The following is a 14,582-nucleotide window of genomic DNA, read 5'->3' as shown; positions in this document are numbered from 1 at the left end:
TTCATTCACTTAACAAACATTTCTTGCCAATTACTTTGTGCCAGATGATGGGGCAGTTGCTTGGGATATAAAGACTATAATTCATGATTTTTTTTCTCTTATGGGGAACCCATCATCTCTAGCACATTTTGATGAGACAGTTTGTGCAAAAGTACAGGGCAAGAGAAAGCAAGGCATATTTCAGAAACTATAAATCACAGAATTAAGATTGAGCGTGGAGTACCTATGAAGAAACAGTAAAAATGAGACGAGAGGTAGAGACCAGATTTTCAGAGAACTTATTCCAAAAGATTGAGTACCTTTATATTCTCCAAACTCTATAATGTTGCAAGAAACTTTTTCTCAGTGCACAAATATTGTTTGCTTTGTAATTTGTACAGATATGGTGGAGCGTCAAGAAAAAGAGTTTAGTTTAGCCCCGGAAAGCAGAGCCTCAAAGTAGGAGTCGTGTGCAGGTACTTTATTTGGGAGACGATTCCACAGGAGCAAAAAGGAGAGACTAAGAGTGAAACAGGAACGGTGGAAAAGCCAAAGCGAGGGCGATTTATTGGGTTGACCATCCCTATTAGCAGCTGGGACTCAGTACTACCTGGACTTTTTCTGAGTAGCACGTAGAAGACCTCACAGACTCTTCCATGCAAGGATAGGGAGGAGGAAGCATGCATCGAGCGGCTCCCATCCCCCATTATTGATGGGCACCTTAACTTCACGACGCAGGAGCACGCACGCACACACACGCATGCACATGTCCTTAACGGTACCTGCATGTGTGGCAAGCAGCCTCCCACTGGCATCTCCCTCTGCAGCCGCGGCGTGGCTGTGGGACAGAAAGCAAAGGATGTGTACTAGAGATGAAACGCTGTCACTGCAAAGTGAATTGTGGAATCCTACAAGGAACTAACGTCCCCCAAGCTGAGGCTATAATCAGATCTGAGGCTGAGAAGGGAATGAGGCGGACCCAGAAGTGTCTGAGGTACTCTTTTATTTTACAACCATATATTTGTAATGCCTCCATACGTATGATGGTAATTAAACATTGGCCTCTCACCCTAAAAATTAGAATCTGTCTTGAGGTTAACCTGTTTAGATACACACTTTAGGAAGATCTCTTGAGTAGCAGTTTTCAGCATGGAAAAGTTTGATGATAAGGAAACTGAAATGATTAGGGCTTACCCTGAAACAGTGGAAGAAAATAGAAAGGTGTATAGATCAGAAAGCTTCTTTAGGAGATAAAATTCATAAGCTGGAGAACATAGGAGAAAGACAGCATATCCTAGGATACTGTTTCTCAGACATTTTTTGCTGTAACCCATGTCAAGTAATACACATCACGCCAGGAAGACCCTCCCTCCCTCATGCCTCACACTTCAATGACACAAAAGTTTTACGGAATAATACGTACCTTTACTATGTGCAATGTAAATAACTATTTTTTATATTCTATCATTTCTATTTTTAAATATTGGCCGCATAAATTGATTATATTACCACAGTTTGAAAATATTGACTTAGGGTAACGCCCAGCTTTCTAGCTTGGCAACAGAGAAATCATCAGGATGGGGAATACAGAAAAAGGAAGGAGGAGAAAATTTTGGAGAGAACAGTTCAAAATATGTTCAGGGTATATTAGGGACTTTCACATGTCCCTATTAAATGTTTCATTTAATATGTATAACCACCTTGACAGGAAGTTGTTATTCCAGTTTTAAAGATGAAGAAATTAAGGCTCATAAAAATTATGGTAATATTCAAAAATTGTACAGACAGAAAATGGAGAAAAGTTTTGAAACAATTTTTTATTCGTCTGTTAAAATTAAGTATTTTGCAAGGCTTCTCTTTAAATTAACTAATATGAACCAAGCTTTATGTTGGAAAAGCTAAAAATACAAGTAAATAGTGCCATTAAACTTTTGGCTGACCCCATAGTCTATTGGGAGTTACGTTTTGTTAATTTAGTTTTATGAAATAAATTATTTTCTGGTCTTTATTCATGTAACAATCACTCTTCATAAGGAAAAAACAAACCAAATTATAATTCTCTTTGTCCTGTGGATGAGGGAGAATAAGAGACCCAACTGTTTTCTTCTCTGCGTTGTCCATTTTCATAGACTTTTTAAACTGGAAGGGACTGGAGAGATCATCTAGTGGAGACATCCAATCCTTTACTTCACAGATGAGAAAACTGATCTCATCTATTTATTGGCAGACCTGGGTGTGTAGGAAACCCTAGTAAATCATATGTTCTGCCATTTAAAATTTGCACTTATTATTCAACTTCCCTCTCCGCTCCCCTCTGCAAACATTCTAATTGCTCTTTCCAGAAAAGTCATTTCCCAAGTGTCCAGATCACAAAATAGAACACAAAGAAAGATTCAAGAACAAGGAGGAGGAAAGGGTGGAGTTGTTAACATCCTCCTTCTTCCTCCAGTGGGTTCAAAGCCTTTTTTTTTCACTCCTACTTCAGTTCACACAGACTGAATGTGTGTGGAGGCCACTCTGTTTTATCCAGGTCCTACAGAAATTAGAAAATTATTTCTCTTTCCCTGTTGATGGTTGACAGCTGATATCCCAAAGACTCGCTTTCCCCTTCACTTTTCTGTTTTTCTGTTTCCTTGCCACTCTATGAAATAGCTTTACATATACTACTACCGTGCATGTTCATGTTCGTTCAGCTCCGTTTCCATCAGGACGGCCCTTCTTGATAAAGGGCCTTCCTTCTGCTCTTTGTATGTATGTCATGGAAGAGGGGAAAGCTACAGGGAGAGAGTCACATAGAGGAATTCGGCTTAGGCCCTAGGGAATTGTTTGTGTACTTTAAATCCGAAGTATGGGCAACTCTTTTCCAGTCTGTGCAGTAAGTGGAGTTAAATTATTTGCGGCATAAAAACTGTCCTGTTCACCCAATATGTTCTAGGCATTTGCAAAAATTTGTGTACGTAGGATGTGTTAAAACAGTTGGAAAATTCTGATATTGGTGATCACTTATTTCAACTGCCTAATAACCAGCTGTATTAATCAGAGTTCTCCAGAGAAACAGAACCAGTGAGACGGAGAGAAAGAGAGGGAGACTGAGATTGAGAGAGACATTGACTGATTTTAAGAAATTGGCTCATATGATCTGTGGGGACTGACAAGTTCATCCTTAGGGCAGGCCAGCAGGCTGGAAAATCAGGTAAGAGTTGATGTTGCAGGCTTGAGTCCAAATGTCACAGGTCAGCCAGCTGGAAATGCAGATAGGGTTCCTATGTTGCAGTCTGGAAGAGAATTCCTTCTTCTTCAGGAAACTCAGTCTTTTCTCTTAAGGCCTCAACTGATTGGATGAGGCCCAACCCACCACATGGAGAGTAATCTGCTTTACCCCAAAAAGTCTACTGATTTAACTGTTAATTACATTTAAAAAATACCTTCAAAGCAACATCTAGACTGGCGTTTGACCAAACAATTGAGCAGTATAGCTTAGCCATGTTGATACATAAAAGTAACCATCGCACCAGCTAACCCTAACTACTTCTCACAGGCAGAGTAATTATTTAATATTTTAATATAACAGAATTATATTAAGTTTTAAAAAGCATCCTGCAGGGTAACATACACAACCATTTTAATTGATCTGAATGGCTAATTCTGGTAATATGTACCTAATATTTATCAATATTCATTTAATGTTATTTAAAATAAAAGAATAATCTGTGGAAGTTTTTGTTTTGGAATTTGGGGTGTGTGTGTGTGAGTATGTGAGAGAGAGAGAGAGAGAGCTGACCTGACAAAAACTAAAATAGTATGCTGTACTTCATTTAGTCAATTCAATTTAGCATTTAAATTTTTAAACTAAGTCAAATGTTGGTAGAGAACTCAGAAAATTTAAAGATTTAAATCCAGCATCAGTACATTCTCTGAGTTATATGCTTTAAATTATTTAGATAAACTAATTCTGGAAGAGAAAATAAAACTACTCCATATGACTTTATATTAGCACAGCATTTTTCAACTAAATGTGTGTTTTGCAAAAACTTTCCCTCGTTTCCCAGAGGAGCAAAGTAAGTATAAAAAATAATCACATATTGTGCCTAATTTCTACAGCAGCCTCATAGTTACATGAGTTTGTATGAGGAATCCTGTAGATACTTTTCTTTTTTTTTTTTTTTATTAATTAGCAATAGCGGTAACCTCCCTCCTTCTCCGTTGTGACCTCTAGTTTATACATTCCCTCTGTGAGGCTCAGCCTCGGTTCACATGCAAAGTCAGCAGAAATTTGAAACTCTGCTGTTTGACACCATGGCTAATAGAGCTTTGCGTCATTCAGCACAGAATACATAGAAAGTTGCTGTACTTCTTTTTGTTCATCAATTTTTACATTTTCCTCCTTTTTAATGAAATATTTCAAACATTTAGGAATAAGTTTGTATCCTACACCCAGATTTTACAAAGGTTAAAATTTTAACTGTTTCAGAAACTCTTGAAAAGAAATGAAAAATGGCAGATACAAGAAAAGCCCCTTTCACGTCGCCTCTCTTTCTACCTGCCTCCCTCCCTTTCCAGAGATAACCAGTATATTAATAGATTGTATATCCTTCGTATATTGGTTTTTATTACTCTTACCATATATGTATAGAGCCATCAAAATTATAGGTATATTTTACATTATTTTAAATTATGTATAATATATACCTGCCTCTTAATTTTTAATATGTATAACATTATGCTTTCCAAATGTACCAAAGTTGATGCATGTAGGCTTAGTTCACTTATTTTAACTGCTGGATTAAAAAATACATATACCATAATTTACTTAATAATTTCTTCATCAGTAAATATTTAGATGATTTCCCAATATTTTTCTTTTAATAACAGTGCTGCAAGGAATAGTCTTACACATGTCTCTGCATGTTTATGTACAAGTGTTTCTCTAAAGCATCTACCTAAAAGTGGAATTTCTGGAAAATGCGTTGTACTCTTAATCCACTTTGCTTGATACTGTCTAAGTGTTTTTCCAAAGTGGCTGATCAGTTTACGCTACCACCAACAAGATATTAGAGTTTTTTCCCCACACCTCCAAAAGCTGGGTTTTGTCAGAGGTTTTAATTGTCAGAGATCTGCCAGTGGTGAATGTGAAACAAAATCCCATTTTCAAACACATTCCATTTCCTTCTCAACTCTTCAGATTAAAAATCTTTTCACCCATCTGCTATTCTAGCTTCTTTTTTCATAGAATTTTCAGTTCATATTACTTCCCCACTTTTCAATTAGGTAATTGGCCTTATTCATTTTGGGAAGATATTTTTACTATAATAAGATATCAATTTCTTGTTACTTATATGTGTTATAAATTATTTCTTTCAGATTTTTACTTTTTATTAACTTTCTTCAGAGTATTTTATAGTAGAGCCTTGCACTTGAACAGGGTTATCAATGATTTCCTTTCAGCTTTGTGCTTATTATTGTCCTATTTAAAATAAGATATTCGCTATATTTCCTTCCAAAGTTTTAAAGAATTTTTTTGCACATTTGGGTCTTTGCCCCATCTGGAATTTATTTTTAATATGATGTAAACTGAGAATTTTTTAAATAAGAATAATTAATTTTACCCAGTACCATTTATTAAAAACTTTGTTCTTTCACAACTAATTAGTAATTCCACCACTACTGAGTTCTTACATATGCATTAAGTCTTCTTCTGGGATCTTTATACTTTTCCGTTGGTTGATTTGTCTAGCCTTGTACAAATAGTAAGATAGAATAATACTTATAGTTTTATAATGTCTTTTTATATCTGCAAAGAATTTTCCTCTCATTTCTTCTTCAAAAGAGGCTTAGATACTCCTGGCCCTTTCTTGTTCCACAGGAATTTTAGAACCAGCTTAACTGACATTGTATAGGATTTATAAATTAATGTGGGGAGAATGTATATCCTTACAATATTGTCTTCTCATCCATTAACATCCAGTTTTCCAGCATTTTCATACCCTCCAAGTAAAAATATACATATCTTTCAGTCTTTGTTCCTCTTATGCATTTGGTCTTCATTTCTATAATAGTTTAAAGATGTTGAGAATGAATAGGAATGCCAATGATTTTTGTACTTGATTCTGTATCCAGCAACCTGCTGAACTCTTTTATTAGTTCAAATAATTTGTTTATATGGCATCTCGTAGTTTATTATGTGTAATTACATCATCTGCAAATAATGACCATTTAGTTTCTCCCTTTCCAATTCTCATCCCTCTTACTTATTTTCATATCTTATCGTGCTGGTTACAAACTCTTATAAAATTCTTGTCTAGTTCCCAGCTTTAATGGAAATTTTGCAGGGTTTCACATGGCTACAGGTTTTTGGTAGATACACTTTGATAGGTGGACAAGTTTCTTTCTGTTCCCACTTTATTAAAAGTTTCCTTATGAATGAGAGTTGCGTTTATTACATGGGTTTTCTGCATCTATTGAATTGATCACAAATTTTTTCTCCTTGAAACTATTAATACAGTGATACATTAAGATTTTTAAAAACTTTTAATGTTAAATCATCCTTGAAATCCTAGAATACACAGTATTTGATATTGATGTATTTTTTATACATTGCTGAATATAGTTAGCTAAAATTTACTTAGTATTTTTACATCTATACTAATAAGATGTGTAGTAATACTGAAGTAGAGCTTTCCCTTTATCCCTTGATCTTTTCTGGGTTTTGGTACCATAAAAATAAGAAAAGTCTAGCTAACATTTATTTTGCACTTATTATGTGTCAGATCCTGCCCTCAGCACTTCATTTTTTTATCATTGAATTATCACAGTTTAATGAGGTAGGTACTTTGGTTATTATCCCCATTTAGCAAATGAGAATTCTAGGCACTTCTCCAAGAATATAGAGATAGTAAGTGGCTGCACCTAGAATGGGAGACTTTTTCTTCCTTTTCCATTCTCTGTAAAAATTTAAAAGTTAGTAGCTAACTATTCCATGATGGTTGATAAAAGTATGTCAGTAACCAGGACCCCTACTTTTTCTATTTTCTTGGTAGATTTTTGACCACTAACTGATTCCATTTCCTTAGGGGATATAAGTGTGTGCAGTTTTCTATATCTTCTTGAAGGCATTTTGGTAAGGTATAGTCTCTACAAAATTACTCATTAAATCTACATTTTTATTTTAAATTGTTATATATGAATAACTTAATATGAAAATGTAGATTATCTCTGATTTTTCTCGATTAATGTTGCCAGAGGTTTGTGAAAGTTATTAATCTTTTCAAAGAATAAACTTTATATTATGCTGATTCTCTCTATTGTGGCTTGGTTTTCTAGATTCATTTGTTTCTGTTATCATTCTTGCTCCTTTCTACTTTTTTTATTTTTTATTTTTATTTTTTTTTGGTGAGGAAGATCAGCCCTGAGCTAACATCCACGCCAATCCTCCTCTTTTTGCTGAGGAAGACTGGCCCTGAGCTAACATCCGAGCTGATCTTCCTCCACTTTATGTGGGACGCCACCACAGCATGGCCTGACAAGCAGTGCGTCAGTGCGTGCCCACGGGGCCGGCCCCTACTTTTAATGGTTATGATTTTTCTAACTTCTTGAGTTAAACATTTAGCTAATAAATTTCCAATTTTTTTTCTCTACAGGCTTTTAAGGTTAAAATTTTTCCTTTAAGTGTAATCTTTGCTATAGTCTGTTAGTTCTGCCTCTGTTGTTTTTCAGATCTAAATAGTTTATAATTTTCAATATGATTTCTTCTTTGAATTATGCATGTGTTTGATATTATTCTCTAGATTGTTCTCAGAGATCATGGTTTCTGTGTTAACAACTCTTAGAAACTTTCTTTGTGGCCAAAGTACATGAACAATTTTTAAATATACTCTCTGGACGGACTTCTGGTACCAGCCAAGATGGAATAAGCCTGCTAGAACCTTTCTTTCTCTCTGATTATGGTTAAAACTTCTGGAAAAAAACACTAAAACAACTATCTGAGGACTCTGAAAAGTAAATAATAGCAAGAAGATAGAGGAGAGAAGTCAAACTTGAAAAACCACCAGTATGGCAATGGTGAGTTTCCTAGGACTGTTTTCCTCCAAGATCTTCTGGCTTTACCTTAAAAATGAGCCACATTCAGAAGCTATACCACACGCACAGACAGCAAAAACTTTGATAAAAACCTGTTTTGCTAGCCATGGGACTGGGAAACGGGATCCCTTTGAGCCAGAGAATGTGGACGGTTGGGGGAAATCAATATATTTTTTCCTCTCTCTGTTTTCTGACTCTGCCCCAGGGTGCTTCAGTGCCTGTGGAGGCAGCGGCAGGGGTGCAAGCCCTGAAAACCTTGAGAAAACCCGTCACTGGATAGAGGAACCAGGGAAATAGGCCTCTGCTGTGTAAAGAGTGTGAGAGGAATTCCTATTTTTACTTTCTGTGGTTTTTTTTTTCACTACTTCTCCCCAGAGTGTATCTAGTTACAGAGAACTGTACAGCAGTGTAGGAGACAACAACTTTGAGAGAAGCCTATCTTTCTGGCCAGAGGGACTGGGAAAGGGGGCTCCTGGGAGCCACATAGTGTGAGGGAAAATCCTGAAAAGAGAGAAATGAAGAAGGAAATTCCCAGGCTCACCCCCAAACTCTGCATGCATGGAACACATCCAAAGAATCATAGCAAAAGCTTTGAGAATTCCTCTATGAACCAGACCCAAACCCCACACTAATCCTTGACTGACTCAGCACAGTAAAAGCTTTAAAACCTGAACTGACATTGGAACTGTCACACACAGAAGGCAAGATGGATTCGAGGTCTGAACCTAATTGGGTTGATTGACTGGTAAACAAAAAATTCAACTTTCTTCAGAGGATTTTAACAAGATGCAGAGTCTGACAACAAATTATTCAAAATGTTGAAGATACAATCCAAAAATGCTCAACATACAAGTAACCAGGAAAATCAGACCAGCTTTCCAGGGAAAGAACTATCAACAGATGTCAAATCCATGATGCTGGAATAAAGATTTTAAAGTAGCTATTATAACAGTCCTCCGTAAGGTAAAGGTGAACACTCTTGAAATGAATGGAAGTCTAGGCTTTCTTAATAGGGAAACAGAAACTATTAGAAAAAGAAAAAGAATAAAATAGAAATTTTAAAACTGAAAAATATAATGCCTGAAATTTTAAAATTCCCTAGATAGGCTCAATAGAAGAATGGAGGTGACAGAGGAAAAAGGCAGAGAACTTGAAGATAAATCAGTAAAAATTATCCAGTCTAAATAACAGAGAAAAAGATTGAAAACAAAATGACCAGAGACCTAAGGATAATATGACAATAATATCAAAAGATCTATTATTTGTGTCGTTGGAGTATGTTGAAGTAAAGGAGAAAGAGGTTGGTGCAAAAAAACATTTGAAGACGTGATAGCTGAAAAAACTTTAAGTTTGGTGAGAAACATAAATTTATAGAAAAAATTCAAGAAGCTTTGCAAACCACAAACAATTTAAACTCAAATAAAATACTTAAGGAAAATTATACCAGAGGGAAACTTGCAACTTTAGGAATAAAGGAAAAGCAAAAGAAGTGGTAAATATCTGAACAAATATAATTTGATATTTATCTCCTCTCAGTTCATTAAATATATATTACTTTTGAAAGCAAAATATATAAAATTTTCTGGGAAAGTTTCAGTGTATGTATATTTAATATACATGGCAGAGCAAGTAGACAGAAAATGAGCAAGGACATAAAAGACTAAACAACACTATCAACCAGCTTGACCTAATTGACATTTGTAGAGCACTCTACCCAATAATGGAAGAATGTACATTCTCTTCAAGTACACATGGAACAAGATAGATCATAAAACAAACCTTAACAAATTTAGAAGAATTTAAATCATATAAATTATGTTCTCTAAACATCAGTAACAGAAAAATATCTATAAAGTACCTAAATATGTAAAAATTAAATGACGCATGGGTCAAAGAAGTCTCAAGAGAACTTGGGAAATATTTTGAACTGAATGAAAACACAAATTCACAATATCAGGCATGACAGAGGGGATACTCCTACAGACTCCACAGATTTTAAAGGATGATAAAGGAATACTACAAAACTCTATGCCCATGATTTTGACAGCTTGAATGAGAGGTATCACTTCCTTAAAAGACACAAATTACCAAAACTCATTCAATAGGAAAGAGTCTATATCTCCACCTATTAGAAAATTGACTTTGTAGTTTAAAACCTTCCAAATAAGAAAACTCTAGCCCTAAATAGTTTCACTGGTGCATTCTACCAAAGATTTAACAAAGAAATAATACCAATTCCACATAATCTCTTACAGAAAATAGAAGTGGGATGGGGAACACTTCCCAACTCATTTTATGAAGCCAGCATTACCTTGATACCAAACTCATCAAAAGTATTACAAGAAAAGAAAACTACAGAGCACTATCCCTCATGAACATAAACATAAAAGATCCTCAGTGCTAGATCCTGAAGGTTTGTGTCCCCCTAAAATTCATATGTTGAAATCTTAACCCCCAAAGGTGATGGTATTAGTAGGTGGAGACCTTTGGGAGGTGATTAGGTCATGAGGGTGGAGCCCTCATGAATGGTATTATAAAACCATCCCACAGCGCTCCCTAGACCCTTCCACCATGTGAGGACACAGCAAGAAAGCATGCTCTGTGAACCAGGAAGCAGGCTTTCACCAGCCACCACATGGAATCAGCTGACACTCTGATCTTCAACTTTCTTGTCTCCAGAACTGTGAGAAATAAATTTCTGTTGTTTATAAGCTACCTGGTATTTTGTTTGTAGTATTTTGTTACAGCAGTCTGAATGGACTCAGACACTCAACAAATTGAATCCTGTAGTTTGTGAAAAAGATAATATAAAAATAAAAATCATATGATACCAATACACATATATTAAAATGCCTTTAAAAAAAAACTGACAATACCAAGTACTAACAAGGATGAAAAGCAACAGGAAATCTCATACATAGCTGGTGGGAATGTACAATGGCACAGCCACTCTAGAAAATGGTGTCTTGTGAAGTTAAACATACAAACCATACAACCCAGCAATACCACACTGTGGCATTTACCCAAGTGCAATGAAAACTATATTCACACAAATACTATGGTAATTTTAAAACAATTTTATTAGTATCACCACAAACTGAAAACAACACAAATGTCCCTGAACTGGGGAATAGATAAATAAATTGTAGTACATCCATACAATGAAATGCCACTCAGCAATAAAAAGGAATGAACTATTTATACTTGCAAGAAATTGACAAATCTCAAATGCATTATCCTAAGAGAAAGAAGGCTTTCTCCAAAGGTTATATACCATATAATTCCATACATATTACTCTCTAGAAAAGGCAAAACTATAGGGAAAGAGAACCAATCAATGGTTGCCAGACATTAATATGGGGGAAATGTTTGATTACAAAGTGTAGCATGAGGTAATTTTTTCTGGAGTGATAGAACTATTCTCTGTCTTGATTGTGGTGGTGTTTATACTACAGTATGGATATGTCAAAATTCATAGAACTGCGCACTAAACAGAGCAAATTTTATTGTGTGTAAATTTTTTAAATAAATTTTTAAAATATTCCATGGGTGTTGGAAAATAATTTGTTTCCCTAACGTTTTGTATGCATCCTGATTTTTTATATGTGCAATCTGCCATTTTCTGAAAAAGTTGTATCAAAATCGCCCACTAAAATTGATAATTTGTCAATTTCAACTTTAATACTATCAATTTTTGCTTTATGCATTTTTCAAGGTATTATATGTTTTTCAACATATGTACACAGCATATGTACAACTCAGAATTGTTGTAGCTTTCTAGTGAATTATGGCATCCTTTCACCATAAATCCTTTTTGGTTCAAAGTTTATTTTGCTTTTTGTTAATATTGCAAAAGCAGATTTAGTTGGGTTCATCTTTGCTTACATATGTTCTTCCATTTCAATATTTTCTGTATCATCATGTTTAGATGTATTTCTTTCTTTTTTTTTTTTTGAGGAAGATTGGCCCTGAGCTGACATCTGTTGCCAATCTTCCTCTTTTTGCTTGAGGAAGATTGTTGCTGAGCTAACATCTGTGCCAATCCTCCTCTATTTTGTATGTGGGACACCACCACAGCATGGCTTGATGAGCAAGCAGTGTGTAGGTCCGTGCCCAGGGTCCAAACCTGCGAACTCCAGACTGCCACAGCAGAGCACTATTTCTCATAAACAGCATACAACTGGATTTTTAAAATCCAATTTGAAACTACATATCTCTTGAGAAGTAAATTTAGATTTAAATCTAAATTTAGTTAAATTTAGTAGTTTAGCATTTATTATTATTGCTGTTCTGTTTTTACTTGTTTTTAATATCTCATTTTGTTTTTTATTTCCCCTGCTGTTTATTTGCTTATATTCTTCCTCTTTCCTTTATTGAGCAATAGAGTCTTTTGTTGATCTGTTTTTGTTTTACACTCTATTGCTCTCCTTATAGTGTTTATCCTTAAATATTTAGCATGCATTCTTGAACCAGCAGACTGAAAGTTTAGTGAGTATTGCTGTGTCCCTCCAGGAAATCAAAGGATCTGAGAAAGCTTGAACTCCAGTCATTTATCTCTGATTTTCCCATGCAATTTGAGCCTCCTTTTTCTGAGGCATTCAGGATTAGTCACCATGAGCATCTATTGCTTATTTAGATTCACCTATAGGTTAGTCAATTTTTTTGCAGACATGTTAATCCATATGTTAATCAGTTTTTGATTCTTGCATCCTATTCTTCTATATTTCTTATCCTTCTTTTCAAAGTGCATCATTTGGTGTCTCCTTTAGTAAACTTCTGAGTAATAATCCTCTCAGTCCTAATTTTTCTGAAAATGTGTTTATTTTGTTCTAACTCTTCTATAACAATTTGTTATTTGGTCCTAGGTACCAAAAGTGAATTCTAAGCCTCATAGTTAAGGCAAAAGCACTAAGCACCTTGAGTCTAAAAGCACTGATTTTCCAGCTATTGACATCACCCACCCATGGAAGGACTGCTGAAAGGTAATTATATTGCAGAACCAATACTACTATCCCCACTCCTTATTCAATATAAGAGGAGGGTTAGGAAAATAGAAGGTGATTTTTTGCGGGATGCATAATTCATGAAGAAAGTTTTTATTTCTCCTCATGCACCCCTCCTGTGGAAGAAATGTGGTTTTCTCTCCCTGAAGCCAGGAAACAGAGAAAGAAAGAGAGTCACTAAAATAAATTGGGGTTGTCCAAACCACTTATTTCCCTCCAAGTTAGGTAATCATGAGTATGTCTCATCTAAACTTATCCAAGCCATTTATTTGGCCAGGAGAGAGCCTGATGTTGCTGGGATATGGAAACAGGGACAGGAAAAATCATGCTAAGAGAAGAAATGTCAGTGAAACAGCCAACACTTTCACCATTTGTCTTCACAGGGAGTGAGTGAGTTTCTCAGAATTTTCGAAAGCCTTCTGTTGCATTATCAGCACACGCACTATGGCAAAAGCTAAAGAGGAAAGGCGGGGGTTAGAACCAAAGCCAGATTTCCACGTCACAGATAACACAAGGGGAAGACACTCATAGGACTCTGAAGAACCAATTAATGTCCTCCACAAAAACAGCATCCATTTGATGGCTGCAGTGGTAGAAACTGGAAGGTTGTCTGTCAGTCTCAGACAGAGATATATAAATGTGGATCTCCAGAATCCAACTGGGGCGATTATTAAAAATAGAATTTCAATATCCCAATGAGTTGTCTCTTCTGTATAAGCCAATAAAACCTAAATAATATTTTGGGAAGGAACAGAATAACAAGTTTCTATTTTTGTTTCTGCTGGTGCCCCAGTTAATTTCTTAATTTAGGATTGTGTCCCATGAAGGAAGTCAATGTCATAGTCTGTCACTGAATTGGGTTTTAATTTCTCTAAGATAACTAAGATAAAATCTCTAAGATAACTTGTTTTTCTTCTTAACCATAATTCCTAATAAATAACAGTATTCCTTATTACTTCCCTAGACTGGGCGGCAAAGTTTAGATAGTTCCTGTTTCACAGATAGAGGAGACCTTACCAGGTTCTGTCTTTGTTGAAGCCCTACCTCCAATCCCCATTTGGATGCTAAACTCTCAGCCTTCAACCTTTAAGGCTGATATGCTATTTCAACCTCCCTGTCACGAATCCCGTGACTTTAGCTCTTTCTTATGGCACTGGCTTGAAAATTTCCCCTCATTTTTGCCACTTGAGTAATTTCTGTCTTTGGGTTAATTATATATTGAAAAAAATGTTTATATTTGTCCATCATTTCTATGTAGTATCACATCAAAATGCCAAATGTCAAAGTATGACTTTTATCAGTTAATGCCCCATGACCTCCTTATATAGGGTAAAACCAATATATTTAAATAAATTCATTTACACATATTTAACTTTTTATTAATGATTTAAAAGCAATGGCATTGTGGAAATGCTTTCAATTTTTAGGCTCTGCTATGGTCTGAATGTTTGTGTCCCCCCAAAATTTATATGTTGAAATCCTAATGCCCAGTGTGATGATATTAAGAGGTGGGGCCTTTGGGAG

The 14,582-nt window shown here is 35.5% G+C and overlaps 1 long non-coding RNA gene across 1 annotated transcript; it reads left to right on the top strand.

The window, feature by feature from the left end:
* The first annotated feature begins 10,672 nt into the window (after positions 1-10,672).
* On the top strand, positions 10,673-13,596 carry LOC131410548 (uncharacterized). The gene is made up of 3 exons (XR_009221282.1): positions 10,673-10,738; positions 12,921-13,037; positions 13,442-13,596. It is a non-coding gene; the product is annotated as an uncharacterized LOC131410548 (long non-coding RNA).
* The last annotated feature ends 986 nt before the right edge of the window (positions 13,597-14,582 follow it).

This window comes from Diceros bicornis, chromosome 10, assembly GCF_020826845.1.
Source record: "Diceros bicornis minor isolate mBicDic1 chromosome 10, mDicBic1.mat.cur, whole genome shotgun sequence".
Classification (NCBI taxonomy): domain Eukaryota; kingdom Metazoa; phylum Chordata; class Mammalia; order Perissodactyla; family Rhinocerotidae; genus Diceros; species Diceros bicornis.
This window is presented reverse-complemented; position numbering and strand designations above follow the sequence as displayed.